This window comes from Buteo buteo, chromosome 28, assembly GCF_964188355.1.
Source record: "Buteo buteo chromosome 28, bButBut1.hap1.1, whole genome shotgun sequence".
Lineage (NCBI taxonomy): Eukaryota > Metazoa > Chordata > Aves > Accipitriformes > Accipitridae > Buteo > Buteo buteo.
Genome location: NC_134198.1, coordinates 8,854,087 through 8,877,395, shown reverse-complemented (window position 1 = coordinate 8,877,395; position 23,309 = coordinate 8,854,087).

The following is a 23,309-nucleotide window of genomic DNA, read 5'->3' as shown; positions in this document are numbered from 1 at the left end:
TTCCTCTCTAGAGCCATGCAGGTCAACTGGAGGAAAGCGGCATTTGGGCCTCAGATTGGTTTGCCTGGTGCTAGAGCATGGAGAGCATGGAGAGAAGCTAGAGCGAGGAAGGAAGATGAAACTTTCCCGCTGTCGTCAGCTGGCACCAGGACCTAGCATTCATCACTATGCAAAATAATATGATCAAGTAGACAATTTCCACTGTTATGTGACCTGAAGAAAATTTCAATAACCACTCTCTTTTTAATATGATAAATCTTCATCTATTTTTACAGACTATAAAGAGCACAGAATTGTAGCACAGATTCCTACCTTGAGTATTTGCTGTTTACAAATCTGATTTCCTTTTGTTTCTGGGCATGCTATTCCAGCAGTGAATCCTTTGTAAATGCCTAATTGCTTTGTAGGCCACACACTATTTGATCCTGGTGGTCTATGAAGAACAATAAAAGTAGACTTACAATAGCCTTCTTTAAATCATGCCTGGCACTTGACCATGAACATGCATGTATTCTGAGGTTTCCATTTATTAAAAATCCAGCACTTTTTATTGAGCAAATTAATGGTTCAAAATCACAATGAAATACCACTATTACAGCTGATCTTACCTAGAAAAATATGGCACTAAACCTAACGAGAATGAACTGTTCTCTCTCCATTTTACATACACTGCCGACATCCATATGTGGCGTTACAAAAACTGTCTTTGGCCTTTTTAGAAAAATCTTAATGTGTATTTAAATGAAAACATAAGTGGGCTACAATCCTCTGAAGTACTTTATTCAATTAACTCTTTTTTTTCTTTCCTCAGTAGAAAGATTTGAATTATTTTATATTGTTTTGCTCCCTGAAAGTCTCTAGTGTGATTACTATGATGATGCCATTTGTGCCACTCCGGGTACATTTATGTCGTATTTTTCATTTATAACTCCTTGATTCAGATTTTTATGATGAAACCATTAGGAGTCCAGTCCTGTAAAAAAGACTTAGACCCAGGTCCTGGAGAAAAACATATACATATGCTTAACTTGACTGCTGCGAGTAGCCCTGGTAGCGAAGTTAAGTGTGGCTGTAAATGCAGTACTGTGGCTTTCTCTGTTTCAGTAGCCCTGCTAGCTGCAATGAGACAACCCAGCGCATAGAATTAAGGTTGGGCATATTGTGTAGGTCCAAGGCTGAAGTCTTCTCTGGGATGAAACTATAGACTCTTAGCTCAAATGCAGCTGATCTTAAGAAAAAAATGGAAGCAAATTGTTTCAGCTGTTATTATGTCACATAAATGAAAAGTATAGGAATGGTGTGATATTAGATGCCTTTTTTAGCTTATGAAACTAAAAAAAATATTTTTAAATTAAATTTTGCAGGTCATTAGTCTTTAAAAGACAGAGAAGTGTTGAGGGCTATTTTCAAAATGCCAGATAACTAATATTTTTTCTAACTGGTCATTCATACACACATACACCCACAACCTAATTTTAAAAATAATAAATTTCATAACTGCTTACAGATTGTTCTGTATGTGCAGCAGCCAAATAGACATGAAATGCTGAAACAGATTTAATGGAGCAGTTGTAGTCTATTGGGGTTAAAAATCTCCTGTCTACAGGAATTTAAATATGCATTTAAATAATAGCCCATAATAACTCAAAGAACTCCTGTGCTGTATAGAAGAAATAGAACAGTTGATAATAGAAAGTCAGCCAAGTTATCATGAAGATATTCGGGGAGCCCCGTAGCATGCGGGTTCGTAGGGTGGGGAATGATGCCATGGCCAGCAGTGGCCCTTACTTACCCCGGCTGTCCACTTGGCTTACAGAGAGGTGATTCAGCGGCCAGATTTCGAGCCTCTCGTTCACATTCCTTGGTGGTTATTCATTCACACAATGAGACCTATTAAAACCAAAGGGAGTCCTTGGGAGAATAGCGTTTCTTGCCTGTGGGCAATGGGTTCTTGATTTGACTCCAAGAAAGTAAGATGTAGCAACATTGCGCTGCCCAGCTGTGGTAAAGTGTTTTGGCAAATTGGCATAGAGTCTTGGCAAATGAGACATGCTGAAAGGCATCTGCTCCAGTACACAGCTTCCAAATTAGCACATGCTTTATCATCTCTGTTTACTGAACAAATGTAGCCAACAGGGGGTCATAATCCTTGCCAGCATTTTGGGATGCGGGTTTTGTGTGTTAACAGTCCCATTTGCTCGTGTTTTCTCCTTCTTAGTATACTATGTTATTTAATGACATCTGTGAGCTTCTATGTATTTTCTATACTCATACATTCAAGTCCTGAGCTTGCTAATGAACACTCACATAAACATCTCCTTGATTACAAAGGCAGTAGTCACAACAGTAAAGTTACTCAGGAGTTTAAACTCATGAAGAACTGTGCCTGTAGGATTAGTGCCTTAATTTCATTTCCTTTTTTTGTTGTTTGTTTAATATTTCAAATTGATTTAAGTAGTTTTTGTCATTATGATTAAATACAGGTGAAGAGAAGCATTTTTGGATACTTATCTTCCTTTCATCTTTATTAAAGTTTTTCTTTTATTGAACTGGAAAAATATTAAACTTTTCACCTTAGACAGCAGGTTGAAGTATGACAGTGTAATCCAGATGGGAAACACAGGAAGACTTGGATAAAAGAAAATGAACTGCAAAGGGGCTCGTGCTGACGAAGTTGACAATGCTGTAATACTACCTTCGCCTCAGTCTCGAGCTGTTTGTTTTTGCAATGAACACAAGTTTCCATTATAACATTTGCCTGTATGAAAAACTATGGCAAGACTTTGGTTTCCATGGTGACACTTCTCTTTTTCATACATATTTATCATTAAAAAGCAGGAAGCCCACCCTTTTCTATCCAAGAATGTTACTTTTAGCACTTAATAATTGAAGCCAAAGCTGATTTATTTTTTATGTCAGGGTGTCTTACACACATTCCTCTATCAGTGAAAACTCCCGCAGTATTAGAGTCATTTATTATAAGTAGTTTATTCCATACATTACTTGAGGAAAACATTTCCAGGTTTTAAAACTGGAGAGTGGCCTGCTTTTCCTCCCACAGTTTCAATTGGCACCACAGGGTATCAGGGCTAAGCTTTCAAACTATTTCAGAGCACACACCGCTCTACACACAAAGCTTTTGGCTTCATTAATATGACACGCAAGAGACGCAACATTTCTGGTTCTTGCCAGTGACCAGACAATACTTGGAAGACTAAAATATTTTACGAAATTAACCTTTTTGGAAACAGAAATGCTCTGTCTTTACCTGGCTGGCAATCTTTTGCATTTACACAGCAGCATTGCTACTTTTTCCTCCTCCAGGACAGAGGAGGAAGCTAATAAATAAGCTAGGATGGCCACTGTGTCAGTTTTCCTGTTCTTCAGATCCATACTTCAGCTGGCAATTTGCTAACATTTCTCAAGTGAAAAAAGTTAGAAACTCAATCCAAAACAATTTTTCCATTCTCAGGTTCCCAAGCTGATGCCTTTTATTAGCAGAGCTTTTTATGGTGGAAGAAAGATACCCTGGTGAAATATGTTGTCTAATTAGTTTTGAATCTAAAAGCACCAAGGATATGTGACATAATTAAATATACAAATGCTACTTGAACCTAAACAATTCTTACAAAAATTGAGGCAACATCAGAATGATACATTCAGAAATGTATTAAGCTGCCCTGAGCAAGGTCTGTACACTATATATACTATCTGGAGTAGGTCAGTCACCTAAGGTGCCTTAGTGTGTCCTCAGTATTTACAGTATTCTGGGTGTTTCCCAGCATAACTGAAAAAAGGATCCTTTAAATCCATTGCAAACTGGTGCCGTAAATCCAGGCTGAGGTGTTTGGCCAAACTAGTGGAATAGACTGTGATTTGGGATACTGTCACCATGCAGTTATGGTGATGAGTATGGTATAATAATGCAGGTATTTTTTAACTTAATGGCTAGGAGTCATTACAGCATTGCTCAAAAATCAACGAGCACTCTAAGTGCAATGCAACTGGGGATGAGTATGAGAAAAATGAGGAATAAGAAGTCCTTAGGAAGAGTTGTTATATGTGAAAAATCATGGATACTTCCACCACCGATGTCTTTCTGGCTTAAATCTAGAGTACCCGGTGTGGCTGGCAGAGCTGATCTGAGCGATGACCTGGCCACGGCCAGCGTGAGAGCTGCAGTGCTGTGCACGGCGAGGGCTCCTCACCCTGACGGGAAGGGGCACGGCCAGCAGAGCAGGTTCTCCGGCCAACGGCCTGTTTCACCACCTCACGTCAACTCCTTCAGCCCTCTGGGGATGGCAGTCGCATCTGGATAAGAAGAAAGCAGCAATGCAATGCTGATGGAACTGTGCTGCCGGCATGGAAGTGAAGGGAGATGAGACACCTTTGTTTTTCTCCTCAAACACCTCCTTCCAGGTGTAGGATGCTGGGGGGGACCTGCTCTCTGTGAGTGGCCTCCGTAAGGACCCTGTCCCCTGATCGTGCAGCTCCTCTGAGAGACTGTGGTTTCCCCTTGTTTGGGGGATCAGATATTCTCATTTAAGAAATTTTTTTGTTTGTGATTTTTTAATTATTTTTTGGGGGGTGGTGGGGGAGCAGCTGAGAAGAATTTGTATACTGTTATGCATTTAAGAGTAAAGAAATAAAAGCTATTAGAAAAATAGGTCAGTCAGATTTACATTACAGTAAATGGACAGGTAGATAGCTAAATAGATGTACATATACATATATGTACTTCTCACCTACATTAGTGGCAATGTATTGGTGGGCAATGAAGCAGTAAGAAATATCAATAAACTTCTCAATATAGGACAGGCCAAACACAGGATTTTATATAGACAGATACATATGTATAAAAACTGTAGAATTTGAACATATATTTACGTGTGAAGTCAGCAGCTGAGGTTTTTGAAAGCAGTATCTAAGTTAAATTTGATAAAACATTTTTGAACTATTCAATGTTCTTAGTTTAACTCTCTCCATCCTTTGTTTTCGTATAATCCAATAAAGACAATTTTTTTTCTTTCTGGTAACTTGGTTGCTCACACCACATGCAGCTGGTTCAGCCTAGGCCTTGGTCTTTTCTTCTGGATTTATTTATCTTCCATTGTAGAGCAGAGGTGGTCTTTCATATATGCACTAATAATGTTTACATTTCTAAAATGGAACACAGACTTTCACTTGAGGTAAAAGATCACAAGGTCAGGGAAACTCAGAGATTAGATCTTCTGCCTAAGCAGACTGCAATGTAATAAAACGTTGGAGATCTTGATCAGTAACGCTAATACCCTCCTTCAGAGCCAGAGGCCAAGGCCTTTTGTGCACCAGCATTTTTGTTAAAATTGCCTTCTCAAATTTCTTTTAATTACCCACTCACACCAGTGAAACCTCAGGCAACCTAACTAGCAATTGGGAGCATCAGCGTATTTCGGCTTAGTGCTGTAGCCTCGGCGTGATCCAGCCCTGGTAAAGAGGGATGCCAATCCGCCAGCTGCCCGCTCACACCTCCTGCCCACTGCCAATGGAGTGCATTGGTGGTGATGAAACAACAAGAAATGTTATTAAACTCACTAGTAGTATAGGCAGGTCAAACACGTGATGGTGATTTTTAGTAGAACAAATGCACCTATTGACAGCTTCGAAATGAAGAAAGCAAAAGTCAACATCTTGGAGACTGGGCTGTTTGGGTAGCAACGTCCCTAAACAATTAAGTCTGACATGCTGCAGAAAATCTCTAGAGGTAGGTTAACTCATGACTTTTGAATTAATTGGTGGTTACATTTAATTCATTCAGATATGGTGAGACTAAATTAGTAAAAAAGCTTGGGCTAATGTTCAAGCAGATTTTCCTAGGAAGACTTTTTGCCCTGCATAAACATTGAGCATCATCTCCATGACATCCATGTCATTTCCACAAGCGGTCCAAGTATACCTCTTGTTTTCCTCTCAGCCCCCGTAGTGTGCTTTGGAATGGAAACTTGTAGGTCTTGCTTGGTCCAATTTAGATTTGTGCCAGTGCCTAAGTCAAGAAGTTAAGTTTAACTTTCTCTGTTGGACTGCTGTATCTGTAGTAGTTTAAGACTCTAAGAGTGGCAAAGTGAGTGGGAGAGGTAACATCTGTTATTAGAGAATTCAAGATAGTTGAAAGATGCAGAGGATCTAGAATAATTTCTGCTATTTTTCCTTGCTTTCTTTCAAAAAAACCCAAACATGGAAATATAAAAAAAAAATCAGTAGAAAATTATTTGCCTAAATTATCAACTTTTTGACTGAAATATTTAGACATTTTTGATCTGAAACACTGTTTCTAGTTTGTCAGCCGGAAACAAATGTTTGCTTTGGGCAATATCAATCTGCTTCATATTTTGAGTGCCTCATGGGAATGGTAGTTCTCAGACTCTTACACCCTCCTTGTTCCCTTGGTCATGCTTCACAGCCAGACCACTACTCCCATGATCAGCAGTGGCCACTCCCTAGTAATGAATTACTGCAAAGCTCAAGGGAGAGAATATGTAAATTCCGCTACTTGCAGAAAGCCCCTGTTGCTGGGCTTTGTGTAGGAATTTTTGTTGCAACGCTCAGAAAGGAAAACATTCCCTTTCCTGTGGTTAAGTCTGCAAAACTACTTGCCCGTTCCCCTGCAACTTCCCTCTCCTTCTTTGCAGAAAGATCCTTCTTTGACTTGCAAGGTGCTGTGTGTGTTGTGTGGTCCCTTTATATCCCTAAAATCTAAAAGCACCTTTCTTTTGTACTGAAACACATGTAAGGGATACTGCGTGTAGATGTTCCAGCTGTATAACTCTATAGAGATCACAGAGGTGTCATCCAAACTTGCAGCAATTTCTTGGCTAAACAGGAGAAAGTGGCTTCTGTAAATGACGAATGAAATGGGGACTATTAACCTTCCTGGAACCAAGGCTGCGGGTATAGAATATGTGTAGCCCACCAGAGATGAGCAAGATAGGATGGATGCCTGAGCAGAATCAGAGGCATTTGTTTAGCTGCAACCACGGTGAAAATGTAGCCAAAATCAGTCACTAAGAACACAGACAACTTCAGGCTAGAGTTCTGATTCCAGCCAGTTTCTAAAAATAACATGAAAGCTGTGGTGAAGACTGATAAAAGCTTGGAAATACCAAGCTACAGCTGGTCACCGGGCTTGATTCACTACTATATTAAAGCCCCTTTAAACATCTTTGGCAGGGCAAAGGGTCTTTAAAGTGAGTGTGAATTATATGGTTAAATACTTGCAGATGAGTTATCATAACTTGTGTTGCTGTATAGGGTTATGGAAATATATGTTGTCTAGTCCTGTTCTCCTGAGCCGTACAGGTCTAAGAAACTCGCGTGTTTGCAGGATAGCTGCAGCTGGAATACACAGAATGCAGCGTGGTGTGGGAGGCTCGAGCCCGAAACAAAAGCTCACATTTCTCAGTATAGGAGGTTGTAATATACCACATTATATCAACATTTAAATTATATTATTCGTATTAAGTAAAAATTTAAAATGTTTGTAACAAATTTAGTCCACATTCTATGTAGGTTTCTCTGTCTGGCTACAATAATTGTACATATATAAGTAAAATTCAGGACATACATCATAGTCTTCAGAGAGCTCTTTTTTAAAGATGGTAAAAGCCTGAAGTTCACTCTGTAAATACCATCTAATTAAATGATTCCACCTTAGTTTTAAATCATTATGCAAAATGCCCAGACCATGTTTTTCGCTGGGTTCCACCTAATCCAGCTGAATCTGTTTTAAATAGCTATAATTGGTGATTTTCTAGATCAAGGGTCTTACTCAGATCAATGACAGTAGCTTGTGTATATTGATTACTAACCATGCCTATGAAAATATCATTTGTTACCTCGGGAATGATAGTGGAATGAACAAGCTAACTCCAAATTGGAAGGGGATCAATGTGTTGCATGTAGATAAAAAGAAGCATGTTACCTGAGAGAGCATCAATTTTTCATGGACTGTGGACAAAACACGAAAGAAAAAGGAATTCACTAGGTCAGACACTTAATTACCGAGGTCCTGTATTAGTTTCTTGTAGCAAAAGAGTGAACCAAGTTCATTTTTCAGTCACGGAGAAGGAGGAAATTCTCTAAACCATGCTGAAATATATGGGGCATATCCATTAAAAGTGAAGATACATGCTGTGGTATTACAATCATACTTAATGGTTTAGAAACAGAGGCTAGTGTATCATCTTATAATAAGTACTCCTGGGCAGACATGCTAAGCCACCCAGGGGTGAAGAGCTTATGCACATAAACATCCCAAATGTGTTCAGGCCTCCAGGAGAATCTCACTTCTCCCCTTTTCCTCAGACATATGAAATTAAGAGTAAAGAATATCATATTCCAAAAATACACCAAATTCAGAAAGTATATCATATTAGAATCATATTCACAAACATGCTTCCTTGCAAGCATATATTTCAGAATATTTCTTCCCTTACTCCAGGCTTGCCACCGAGGTGGATTGGCAGATCATGGCAGATGAGCTTTTTTGCTGTAAATGTGCAATAAAAGAAAGACGCAGTCCGCTGCCGGCTGGCTCTGGGCGGTCACTGGGAAAGCCTGCTCCTTGCTCTGTAGCGAAGGGGAGAGGAGGGAGGAGAGACCGCCTTTACCTGGGGAATGATCTGATGGAAACATCCCAAAGGCGAATTCTGTCGTGATTTTGGGCTGTGGCCTTCTGACTGTCTTGGTTGTCCTTTCTGGTATGCAGATGGCAAACACCCTTGTGTTAGGCTCTGCTGCTAGACTCAGGAGAAGGTAACTCTTCCTTCTTTTGTGGCACTAATGTGAGTACTAGTATACGGGGACTTAGCCCATCCCTGAAAATCACAATTCCCTGATGCACTCCAGACCTACCTAGTGGGATCTGTAGGAAGTTACTCAAGTCTAAAGTAACACAATTTTTATGTGGTGTTTTAGTGTTGAGGAAAGATAATGCAGGTATTGTAACTGGTGAAGAGGAGTGGTGAACTGAAAAAGAGTCTAAATTGTTAGCTTGTTTTTCATTACTTTTCTACCTGATATTCACCCTATGAAATTTCCATAGCATTTCTTTCACACTGTAGTGGTGTGAAATGCATGGAATACACTGGCAAAAGTTCTGTTTTCTGATTTCAGCATGAGTATTCAATTTTTTTCCCCCTCTGAATAGAAAAGGGGAAGGGAAGGGAAGGGAAGGGAAGGGAAGGGAAGGGAAGGGAAGGGAAGGGAAGGGAAAAGCTTTCCAGAGTGAAATTAGAAATATTGACTGTTCTCTGAGCCAAAGGTACAAGATAAAAAATAAAATCTTTTATTAATTCCACATTTTTATTTGCTCCTGTGATGTCGGGACCCCACTTGTGGTGTTTTAATTCATTGGGGAATTTGGTAATAATCAGTGAAATTATAGGTGTTATTAAAATCAGGAGAAATCACATAGTTTTCAGTCATATTAGCTTGAAGTATTTCCACTCTATGAGCTGAAATAATCCTGAACAGCCTGTACCTCTTCTCAGATTTGCTTTTGACAGTGACAGAGTAAATACAGAAAACAAATGAATACAGGTTTTCTACTTTATTAGGGAAGAGTACCATGTAGCCACAGAGTTTGCAGGTTATTCACTTCCACTTTAAAGAAACAATCTTCCACAGCGTTACTCCCCTAAAATATTTTTGGGTGGATGAAACAAGTCAACAGCATTCTTCCACTGACAGAAAAGCATGAGAAGTTGAAAACATACATACTAGTGTGGCTCAGAGAATTTATAGCTTAAAGTAAACAAGTTAGCTCCAATGTTAATCCTTTATTTGTTTTTAAAAATTGAAGAAGGTCATAAAAAAAAACTCACAAAGAAGAATTTGGCATCTGGGCATACTGAAGGAGTGAGATCCTCATCAGAAAAGAAAGAAGTGTTGATATTAGTCGGCTAAACTGGATTCATGCTGTTTTCTGCTTCTGCTGCTGTTGTTTTTCCTTTGCTTCCAAACATTAGACAAATACTAGCTTTCTGCTTTGTTTCAAGCAAGGTGATTAAATGTAGATGCTGGCTAGCTTGCAAAAAGGAAAGATTGTCTCAGAGAATTAGCACCCTTATTATATGGTTCAGATTTTAAATCAAAATTAACAAATAAGACTGTCACGCTATTGTATATGAACCATAGGGCAATTTTTACATGTATAAACACTGATTAGCATTTCACTTCAATTTGTTAATTTAATTAGGTATTTTCAGAAATTTTAAATATTGTTTGAGTAGAACTCCTGTATTTAAAGCTTTTATATGAAGGTCACATGGGCAAATCTTGTTTTGCCAGGTGGACTGTCTACAGTGTACAGAGTCTTGATAAAAACCAGCTGCAATTGCCTGATACTGGTTAAGACTCAAAAATCAGACTGTGCAAACAAATATATCTTGGCCCTAGATACTTGCCACATCTGCCAACAATTAGTTATATATCAGGACTAGAAAGGGGCACAGAATAAACAAGATCTGATTTCAGAATAAGCAAATAAACAAGGAGCTCTGCATCGTTATTCATCAAGTGGATGTGGAATTACCTAAGTTGTAGGCTTAGGTTCAGAGCTGTCAATCCTTGAGGTTTAGCTAAAAGTATTAGGTAACAAAAGATCTGATTGACAAATACTTTGCAGATGCTCTGGGAGCGCTTTATCCCACCTGCTTGCCTGCTCAAGAGTGCCACCCAAACTCGGAGCGAGGGTGCTTCTGGGGGACAGATGCTGGGGGCGAACTGGCTGTGGGAGCAGAAGGAGCCATTTCTGAAGAGCTTCTTATCACGTTATCATGTTAGTGTTCCTACAGATAGTCGTGTCATTATGCCACTGGTGTCCTGAGATATCCATCTGCTCAGAAATAGGCGAGAACCTAAAACAAATGGATGCTAACATTTTGGACCGAAAGGCAGGTTTTAAACCAAAGTGTTTTATGAGGGTTGAAGGAGGGAGGGAAGCTGAGACTCAGTGAAAATACTGAGGTTTCCTGGCTTGCAAAGTTAAGTTGCTGTGTAAAGAAACCATGAATCCTGACTCTCATCTTGCAGGCAAACTGTTCCAAGTTTTGAAGATTTTCCAAAACATTTTGACCTGTTTCTGGAGAGCATGAAAATGAAACAATGTTGAGTTTCTGTAACAATGAAGCATTTAATGACAATAAAATTGACAAATAATAGGCCACGTTTACTTTACTATCTAGACAAAGCAAGTCTTTCTGATATTGTGTTTCACTTGAAAGATTGTATTCAATTAAAGTCAAAGCAGGAAAGGAATTTTATTACCTGCATGTAATGTGGGATATGATATAATGACCTTCATTCAAACTCCCAATCATTAAAACTCTCTAACTGGTGACCAGGGAGGACTTCAAATTCAGTCCAACAGCTGCAAAATATGAATAAAAGCTATAACTTAATTGAATCAGTGATTCTAAATCTTAATACACAAATGGCATGAGAAAATCAGGCGTGTGGAAAAATAAGTTTTCGCTCTAATGTATTACATTTTATTTTGAATAATTCTTCAGCTGAGTTGTGCTGGGTAAAAGGTAGTAAGACACTGCGCAGTCAGGTCTCTCTGATACCTCGATTTTATTCTCTCTAATGAATCCTCTGATGGTTGGCAACAGCAGTAACCTGCCAACAACAAAGAGCGAGCTACTGCTCTCTTGCGCAATGCAATTTCTATAGTGGACCAGGTCCAGAGCTCAATTACGCTGGAGCAAATCAAGAGTAAATATCCTTCTGAGGCCTGATCTGAATGGCATATGAGAAAAGGCATTTTTGTGTCTATGGAATGGGAATTAACAAGCATGGGTTTTTTCATTACTCGATTGATAATGGTCATATAATCACACATTCAAGGACCCTGATCACATATTCCACTGAAATCAGCTTCAAGACTTCCACTGATTCTGGCCAGCTTTCAGTCAGGCTTGCAGACAGCAAACAGGCGGAGGTGAGTAGGGTATAAGTTATTTTTCCTAAGCTTTGGGGAAATCAATTTTATTCAGAGTATCTCTGAATTAGGACACAGGCCTTAAAGGGGCCTCAAAAATAATTTCCTGTCCTTTTATACAATGTCAGAGTCAACACAGAAGCTCATAATGACCCATTTAGGTTTTATGGGATAGCCAGGCTTAAGGGTTGCAATCATTTTGTTTTCTCATGGATCAGAAAGAAGAACATGTTCTGGTCAAAAATAATGCAGTCATGTCCAAAAGGAAAACTAAAAGCTTTCCTCAGAAACACAAGTTTCACAGAGGGGGATATGATACCTCTCCTCCACACCTCAGGTTGCTGTGTTCAAAGTTCAGAGCTCACAAGGAGATGAAACAGAGTAAAACCTGAATTCTAATCTGACCTCACACTGCCTTAAAAACTCACATCTATACAATGGAATATTTTGTCTGAGTTAATTAAAAACCACTCTTTTCATCTTATTAACTATATTTAACCAACCCAGTTGAAAGTTGCTTAAAAAATCAGGAATTGAAAAGGAGCTCATTAAAAAGTGAATTAGCATTTCACTGATTTGAGTTTAATATGATTGCATTTATACAGTACAGAAAAATTACCACTTTCTTAGAAGTCATTTGTATACTTAACTGCTGTATGAATTCACTTTTGATGTAGTGGAATAGTATTTATATCAACTGTTAAGTATTATAAGGTAATTAGTCTTGCTCTGTTCTGCTTCTAAACAGTGAGTAATTAGATGCGCGTGGTATGATACAAGTCTTATGATTTGTGGCCCCAAAATCTCCATGAATCTATTGGGATATGTCTCTGTAGTGGCTTATCCTTATTCCAGGCATAGGATTACTTTAGGAAAACTCTTACAAACCTAATGCTGGTCTGACAGGACTCTAAAGCCTAGTTTTTCCCTCTAACCAGTCAAAGAATCTGGAAACTGTCTGCAAGAAGCTTGGCATGGTGTTTCTTCTGGGAAAGTTGTTGTGGCTGAGTGACAACATGCTCAGATGTCCCAATATGTGAATGCCCCAGGGAAGTTCTTCTCCGACTTGTCGTGTCCTAAAATAGAAGTACAGTAGGAAAAAGAAGAGTATAAATATATATTGCATATATCTAAAGGATATGTGATCAGCCTTGCGTTCCGGTCCTTCCTGATGCTTGCAAATGCAGAGGAATATTTTTAAACCACATTTCAGAGTCATCAACTCTTCTTTTGTTCAGGAATCCAAGTGGTGCTAGAGCAAAGTGCTCCAGACTGATGTAAACACACCTTTTAAAGTGGAGCCAGGATTCTCCCTCAAGTCCTACTGTCTTTCATCGCAAGGCCACAACATCTTTCTGTACATTCAAAGTGAAGAAGGAAGGAAGGAAAGAAGGAAAGAAAGAAGAGAGGAATGCAAAGGGGGAATGAAAAGAGGGAGGGAGAGTGGAAGAGAAAGAGGAAGGGAGGGAAAGAAAAAGAAAAGATTTCACAATACTTTTACTCTTTGTCTGAACTATTGGGAAAAGATTGAACAGATTCAGCAGATTCTCTTCTGGGATTGTCTAAAAATCTGTATTATTATGAATGACACAAGCAAAAAACAATTTCTAGTACAGAGATGCATGCTTTTCCATTTGGGCAGTATTTTGGTGGCTTCAAAGGATATTCCCCTTCATGTCTATGGTTAGGGACTTTGAAAGGTGCTTGACAGTGACCCTTAATCTTAGGTGAAGTTCATGCAGAAGAGCACACTTCCCAAATAATCTTCCAAAAACATGCTTTAGTCTTCATTTACAAGGCATTGAGACACTAGAAGCTGATCTCCATGTTCACTCACTTTTTGTTTTCCTTAAAATGTAATCCAAATATTGCCAGATTTCATTTGAACCATATTAATTTTACCATGTGCCTACTTTATAAAGAAATGTGATTGGAAATGGTAACTTATTCCCACAAGCCATGCAAAAAATTGAATTTTTAAAAGCTGTCAATCCTCAGCAACATTTAGCTAGTTTCAGAAAGACAATTTACGGGGCAAAGCCCCAGACTGTTACTTCTCATCTGAGCGAATATTTCCTTTTTCTTTCCAAGACCTATATTTTGAAAAGCAGGTAGAAGCATGATCAGCTGCAACTGCTATCATATTCTGTATTTCAGCAAAGTCTGGTGTTGTTTTAAACAGTTTCTGTCCCAGTCTTGCAAGAAGAAAAGAAAGTACCAGGGATATTATCTTACTAGACAACAAGTCTCCCTCCTAGGTTCTGTAAAACTTCTATCGGTCTATCTAGGTACTTATGGCTTGCATGTCTCTGAGCATCCCTTTTAGCTATTTAAAGAGAGGCAAAGATCCCCAATTTCTGTTATCCTTTTTTTCTGTCTTGAAATAGTTGATAATTTTTTGTGTCTGTGTGCATTATTCAGCTATGGATGCATACTTGTGTAAAATAGTGCATTCATTAAGGACAGCTGAATTGAAAAAGTATGTCCACTTTGTTCTAAAAAAAAAATATCTTTATTTCCATGATTATTGTGAATGAATTCACAGGATCTTTCATGACCCCTTAGGAGCTCAGTTTCCAGGGTTTGCAAGCCTCTGTTTGTAGGATGAGAGCTTTATTTCTGAAGGGAAAAGAAGAATCTCTCAGATGACTATGGCCAAAGTCCTGGAGGAGTCTGTGACTATCAGGACGGGCATTTATCTTTGAATTTTTTCTTAGGATGGAGAGTGCCAGCATGCAGAGTAGACCACCAGCTGTGCTCACAGGGAACTGTCTTGCCTAAAAGATGGGCTGCTGCCTTCTGCAGCAGAGACCCTTCACAGAGACACCCTGTCATTTTTTGCCTGGCTCTTACGGGTTAGAATAGCAAAGCCTATGGAGTTATTGTATGCCCTGTTCTATGGCAGGCTGAAACATGAGGTTTAACACGAGGTTAAAATTTCTAGTAATAAATGGGATGCGTGTGTATATATATATATATATATAAAAAAATATATAACACAGTAAAAATCTCAATAGCCATCAGTGGTGAGTATTCCAAGATCAAGATTAACTAAGTCAAAGACATATTCCTTCAATAGTGAGATATGCTACGTGAGAAGAAAATGCTTGTGTCTTTCTATGAGTTTCTCTCTTGGTAACACTATCAGGCACAACAAGAAGAAAAAATCTCTGTGTAAAGAATGAAAAGCTTTCTCCCCCCTCTTTCTTCGCTCTCCAAACCATTTTTTCCTATTTAAATTTGGAAAAGCAAAGCTCTGAATACATTATAAAAGAAGGTGTTGAAAGAAGATTAATAAAATGTGTGTCATCTCTTTGCATTCATGGCTTCTATTACAGAGGGACCTGGAAAGACTGTAGTGCACACCTCTGTCATCTTTTCCCTAGACATAAAATAGTAAGGAAGGCATAGATTAGAACTGAACATGCTTTGATTCTTGTCACTCGCATACAAATTTATGTGGATGACATAGCACTGCTTAAAGTAAATCTGTTACAGAGATAACTCTCCTGTCTCATACTGATTTCAGTTCTACTTGTTACTGGTTTAGCGATAATAGATGTGTGTTAAATGGAAATAAGTCAAGGTCATGGTTTTGGAGCATTAGTGAAATTCATCAGCCTGAGTCCATCTTCCAATATCTTCTCTGACTTGTACTAAAACTTTTCTTTTTCAGATGACTTCTCTGAAGAATTCTTATAGCATTCCAGCAGTATACTCCTGTATGATATTCAGAGCCCCTTAATAGGGAAATTATAGTACCTGTCAAATTGATGTTCGAACACTACTGTGGTTCTGTGGGATAGTTTTCATTTGCTTTGTTATTTTTTATTTCCAAAGGGAAAGACATATTTGTATAAAGTTGAGCTAAAGATATTTATTATCACAGTATGTTATAGTAAAACAGCCAGAGTATATATAAAGACTGATTATTGGCTGAATATGTTGCAATCAATTTACATTCTCAGAATGAAACATCCTTTTTTCTCTTTTCAATTCTTTGTAAAGCCATTTGTAATAACCTTGTTTTCTGAAAAGCATATGCCAACAGTTACTAGTGTGGTAATGTATTACTAATGTAACTAAGCTCAAAACCAGTCATTTGTTTAGCTCTTTCTTCAGCTGTAGGCTACTTTATTTAGGACATGGATGGGAGCTGACTGCTGCGTCTGTGCATAACCAGCTCTCTGAAGTTGCCCACTTGCCCTTGGAAGCTTCATGGGTCTTTCAGCTTGGCTGAGCTGGAGGTAAAAATCTTTGCTGGTTGGTGCTTAGGCAGTGAAATGACTGTGTTTCACTAAGATGTGTTGAAGAAATAGTAATGGTCGATATTCCAAGTTCATTGCTTAAGTCAAAATGCTCCTGGTTCTGAATTCGCTTTGCTTGTTCCGGCCCTGTCATCTCTTATATGTTGGATTTGGGACTCAGGAGGTTTCATTCTGCTCTTCAATCTCATTAGCATAAGTATGGAGTCATTTGACCAACCTGGAGCTTTATTCTGTAGATACAGGCTATTTAATTCTGTTTAATTCTTTTATTCTTCTAAAAGACATTAACAAGACTTCATATTTGAAAATTATACAAAATTAAGAGGTGTTGCAAGTAACTGTGAGGACAGAAAAATAATATGGGGGCCACGGAGGCTGGTAATATGCAGTGAAAATAAGTTCACATAGGTGAGAATCAAAACAGAAAAATGCAAAATAACATAGTATGAGACGAAGATAATATGAAACAGAGATATTCACCGGGAGGATAATGCTTGAAAAGTTGCCAGGTCACAAGGACCTGCTGTGAGATAGTACAGCAAACTGGTTGAACTTACAATGTGCACAATGGAAAAAAAAAATCCAAAGCGTAGTTGTTGCAGTGAAACTGGTTTTGATAGAAGAAAATCCTTATTTGCCCTTTTGCGTCTGCAGAATATCTTGACGCAAAGTCAATATCACTTGTTAAGTGTTTTATTCTATCCCAATTAAAACCTCAGATTTTCCACAAAAGAGGAACTTTTTAGTACTGTACATAAGGAAAGGAATAAAACACGTATCATTGTTCTTCCTGCCAGCATGTACAGCTACTGCTCTTCTGAGACTTTTTTAACTGCTTTGTTTGCTTATGCAATAAAGGTCTTATCAAGGATTGCTTGAAGACAAAAGTGCTAGTTTATCACTTTCTAAAGTCCACCCTGCATAAGCATAAACCAGATTGTTTTTGCTGTATTATCTTGGTGTTCTGAATGTAAGGTGCAATATACAGCAAGCCCAGCATGATCCCTCTATAGTTTCTGTATAGTATCCGACAAATCTTTGAGATGACCTTATAGTATGGATTTATTAATTTGACTTTTTTCTTTTTTTTTTTTTTTTTAACCCTAACAGTGAAAATGGTCTTGCCAACTGATTTAGTTTTGCCAGATCCAATCTGATTTACAGCTAAAATCAGATGAGATATTTTCCTGACAGAAGAAAAAGTGAACACTTCCCTTCAATATGATTCATTTGGGCCTGCAATGGAGAAGCAGAAATCGGGTCAGCAATAAAAAATGTCAAGCTGTTTCAAATACAGGAGTCTATGAAAGTAATGATCAAAATGAGGTCACTGAATTATCTGATTCTGAAAACAATTTTATCTGTCTGCATGGACTGGAGCTTGAGGGTCATAGATACTGAGATGAGAGCAGGAATGAATATGCCTGGAGACCATGAGAAGCACTTGAACTTGCAGCTGCTGTGATCTTTGATTTTGGAATATTCTCCTTGAAAGTGATACTTCAAGGATTGGCATCAGAACTTCTAACCAAAATGATTGATTGTTTCTTTGACAAAATTCTGTTTATTTCTCCTCCCACAGGCATCACTTCTGAGAATTTCTTTATGGGTCCTGTCAAGAATGCAGTTATTTGCGAGGCATCTGTGGGTGCTGTGTACTCCAGTTTGAACACTCCCTGAGCAATGCTTTTTCTAGAGTATTAAATAGTCTGAAAAGCACCGTGAAAAAAAATTAGATGTGAATTAAACACTCAAACCCCGCATTTTCATTCTTTTAATTCTTCATCAGTGCAAGTGAAAACGTCTGTCACAGCTGTCATGATTCAGGTACTCCATTGTTTTTAAAATGGTGTGTGACTTCTGACATCGTGGCACTCCTGGGCTGCTATGAGTGGGTAGATGGAAGAGAAGTTTAACCACCTTTACTGAGTTTTAGCTGTTAACTTTTGGTGACCCACTTTCCTTCTGCATCGTGAACTCAAGGACAACTGAGAAATCTCACTGACTGGTTTTGAGTTGTCCATAGTCCCACGTCATAGTGAAACGCAGCTTTTCCCATTGGAGCAGTTCCTGTGTGCAGGGATGGTCTTCTTCAGAGGAGAGCAGTGGAAGAGGCTGGGGCAAGTGTTCCCAATACCACAGCCCAGGTTTTCCACTCACTGCTGAAAGGCAGGGAAGCACGTGGTCTGTATGGAGCTGCTGTGTATCTTCCCCGAATATGTCACCTTTTAAAATACAAAAGTACTAGCTGTGCAGGAAGGAAAATACCTTGAGAAAGCACACAAGCTCACTGAACCAGGTCTTCCTGACTGTTCACATTTTGGATCCTGTTTGTGTTCCTCAGCACAGTTGTGGATGATGTGCAAGTTAGAAAATCAGACCTTCAGCAAGTGAGTTGAAGGGAGTAATGATGCGTGAATGAGCCAGTGGCATGAACTTTTATAGTTACCATGGGTTAGTGGATATGCAGGTATTTGTTACCCTTTGGTAACTTGTTTGTATGTCTAGGAACTTCATCTTTCGTTTGAACTATTTGAATTTAAAGGTACTCCTCTGAGCTCCATATTGTTATCTAAAACTAAGAGCAGAACTGGGGTCCCAATGCCTATTTAAATGTAGAATGTATTTGGTTTTGTTTTCTTTCCTCATGGGGACTGTAATAAGGTATTACTAATCCTTCAGATGGGTCAGTGCAAATACAGGTGATCATTTCCCTGGACCAATAAAGTACCTATTTTAGGGTCCAGTCTGAAGCCAATTAAAAGATCGAATCTGATTTTTATGTCTCTTTTTTTATTAGTATAACTTTAATGACTAGTGAAGTGGTTCCTAACTTAAATGAGAAAGGAATGAAGCCAACAGCTCTGTTCGAGGAAATACATTCGAATCACCTGGCCTTGTTAGCCACTTTCTCTATTCTGAGGCCCTTGCCTTCTAAACTGCTTGGCTTCACTCTAAGTCCTTCTTTCAACAGTCATGGCTTTGAGAAGAAAGTTCAATCCAGACTTGCTCGCCAGGCTCCCCCAACTTTCATGGAATTGATTTACGTTATCACTTACCAGAACAGAAAAATAGGTAAATTGAATGTGTTATTAAGTGAGTAAAAAATGAAGTTTAAAATATTATTGCTGGGCTACTTGCAGGTCACCTCCAAAGGACAGGAACAAGCACTTTAAGAAGGAGCACATGAAGTAGAGTGGATATCTTACTGATTATAAAGCCTTTTACTACAACACATTCTTTGTTTTTATTTAATTATCAGTGTGTTAAACAGCCTTAATTCCAGTGGAGGTGACCTACTGCTGGCAAAATTCAGGTTTTAGATTAAAGAACCACTTCCATCACTACTAAAAAACATAGTCATTGAAGGTGATGGTATCTTCATAAAATCATTTCTGATACTTTTGTTATGGAAGACATTTGACATACATCTTCTTAGAATTCTCTTTAAAATTTCTGTATTAAATTGTGCAATAATGTAAACGTATTCAGATTAGAATAAACTGTCCATGTGTGAAGATTTGCATACTGATAAGCAACATCCTAATTCTTCAATGAAAGGAAGTCAAAGCAGTCACTAGGGGAAAGCAGTGAAAAACTGATAGAAACTTCTCTTCATGACTCCTTCCCTTCTCGCAAACCTATCCTAGGTGCAAATATCAAACTATTATCGATGTCACTCCCAAACTAAGTATCTGAAACAGTTGGTGATACCTATGTTCTAGCACCTGAATTGAGCTCCTAGCCAAAACAATCAGTGAAGCCTATTAGACACTTTACTTACCCTGCAACCTGCATTTGGGGAGATGAACCATTCTCCCAAATCCATTGGCTGCAATAGCAGACATCTACCAAGCTCACATAAGATCACCTTTCTGTGAAGACCACAATTTCAGTATCTTCATCCAGAAGATGAATCCCACTGAATCCTACCTGTCCTGGTTTTGGCTGGGATAGAGTTAATTTTCTTCTTAGTAGCTGGTACAGTGTGTTTTGTATTTAGTGTGAGAATAATGTTGATAACATACTGATGTTTTAGTTGTTGCTAAGTAGTGTTTATCTGAAGTTAAGGATTTTTCAGTTTCCCATGCTCTGCCAGCAAGCAGGTGCACAAGAAGCTTGAGGGATCATGGCCAGGACAGCTGACCCAAACTAGCCAAAGGGATATTCCGGACCTTAGCATGTCATGCTCAGGATATAAACTGGGGGCAGTTGGCTGGGAGGGGCAGATTGCTGCTCAGGCATCAGTCAGTGGTTCGTGAGCAATTGCATTGTTCATTACTTGTCTTTTTCTTGCCTTTTGTTTTGTTTTGGTTTGGGTTTTTTTTATTTAATTTAATTTTATTTTTAGTTAATTTTATTATATTCCTTTCTTTACAACTATTATTATTAATTATTATTAATTGTTATTATTGTTAGTATTACATTTTAATTTACTTTAGTTATTAAATCATTCTTATCTCAACCCATGAGTTTCACTTTTTTTTTTCTGATTCTCCTCCCCGTCCCACTGGGAAGGGGGGAGTAAGTGAGCGGCTGCGCGGTACCTAGTTGCTGGCTGGGCTTAAACCCCGACACCACCCTGGGGTTAAAATTCAATTGACTAAACAGAGAGGGTCTCACATCATTATAACTAATGTGGAGTTAAGCAGTTTCTCATCAGCAACTACTGATCTAGTGATCTGGAAAAGAACAGCTCCAGTGTGACTTTTGCCAGCCTTGAATGTTTCAGATAATCCAGGGCATTTCAAACAGCAGGAGACACCTGCATGGTTGCAACTGTGATAAGTCTTACCAAAGACACACCTACATCAGTGGGAGAGACATACAGACTTATAGGGAAACCATTACACTCCTGTAATTGCAGCCTCAATTGAAAAACACAAAATGTTTTTCACTTGGTCATTTACAGATGGTTTCCAAGCTCATTCTCTACCCAAGTATACCTTGGGCTTGGTGTTTGCATCTAGTGGTAAGAGAGAGAACACAATTTCTCTGCCACCTTGCAGAAATACCAACATGCCATAAAAATATTGACCAGGCTTTTTAAATTCCAAAGGCTGTTAGAAGCCATCGACATTTACAGGCTGAGAATATGGTACATTACTGTAATCTACTTTCTATTACCGACATTTCTGCTTATGATACATAGGCTTCCCAACAACTCCACAAAATTGGGGCTGAAACTCCATCAAACAGCTTGTGTATGTGTCTTATTTTGTATGCTGATTAGCTTCATATTATGCTGTGTGAAATCTGCCACATCATATTAAGGGAGTATGTTAAAAGTGGTATACTTCTCCAGTCTTTCTGTTCATACAAGTACACTGCAGGAATCAATGGTATTCCCTTCAAGATTCCTAAAATTCCTAGCGTGTAGTCTGTGGATCTGACCTAGGTTCTTCTTTGCCAAGTAGAAGAGCCTAAGAAGTCAGCTGGCTGGAAATTCATACCCCATTCAAGTAGGAGTCTTGAAAGGATCCTTCCTCCTCTAAATATACCTAATAAGTGGTCTCATGAAAAAGGAAGAACCCATTCTTTCATTTCCTTCATTGAAAAAGAAAGAATTCCCTGAAGTGGCCTTAAGATTGTATGCCACTTCAACCCTCATATGGAGTCCACAGACAAAACTATAGGCCAGTTCTAATCAAAGGAAACCTGTACTTGAAATAACAAAGCAAAAAAGAGTAAACTATACCTACCTATAGGTATAGTTACAGCAATTGAGACCCAAATTGTGTCAAGTTGGGTTTAGAACAGCATCCTTAAGGGGAGGGTCCAGGGATTTCAAAGGATATTACAACAGAAACCTTCCTGAGGGTTTTCTACTGTTTGCATGGGTTCTCCATATAGAATTCTATAAAAGATACAAAAGAAAAAAAAAAGAAAAAAGGGAAAAATATCATTGCAGAAAATTTTTCAAAAAAATTATTTTTAATAGGCAGAGATTTCAGAGGAAGAATTAATTTGGAAAGAACCAAAATAGTTTAAAGTTCAGAAAGTTCTGTAAAATTAGTTTGCTTTCTATTCTACATGTAGTGGAAAACACAGTAAGTGTGCATTCATTCTAATTAGTATTGTTTGTCACTGAGGGTTATTTTTAGACAAAATGTATTATTCAAAAAAACAAACTCAAATGTCAGTTTCTGACAAATAGACATCCTTCTCCAACCACTAAATATGAACATGCAGATCATAGTACCAAATAATAATAGACATCTACTTTTTTATGTTTTCATGATACTTTGTACACCCAGCATATGATATATGGATTACTATTACTACTAATAATCCTCACAAAGTTGTTCAGGTGCTGCCTCTTAGTGTATACCTATGTATTGTATTCACAATTTGATAAAATTATTTAAAACAGATCTAGAAACTCAAGGTATAAAATTAAACTTTCATTTAATAAAATTTCATATGGTATGGTAATATTAAAAAGATGGTAAAAAATTATAATCCTGTATCTATCAAGTGGAGTTAGCCAAGAGACTATCACAAGTTATCACAAAGTAAGTTTAAAAAAAAAATCCTATCGCTTTCATTTGTTATCCTAAGCTTTATCTTTGGAATGCATTATTTCTTGTGTTTTCTATTTATGTCCCAGTTTCTAAGCACTAGAAAAATTAAAATTTTGTTTTTTGCCAGTGAACTATAGCCATCCTTTATACTACGTATTTTGAACTCTTAAATATTCTGTATTTTGATTGGATTGCCATTCCACCTTTGTCTGAAAGGTTATTGAGGCTGTCAACAAGAAAAGGACTAGAATTACCAGCCAATCAAATTACAGAATACTTAAAAGGTCAAAGTAGTACAGCACACTAACATAATTCACAGAATATATGAGGCATTAAAATCCTAATACCTCATTCTCGTAACAAAGGTTGTAATGAGAGCAAGAAATGGCACAACATGAATTCATTCACGTGACAGCGATTATAACAAGAACCTGAAATGCAATAAACTTAACCCATTCTTGCTGCTAAGCTAAGACTGTAACTTAGGTTCGTTTCAAGCTACCTTGAAAATTATTTGGAAGCTAAACATTAAGTAAG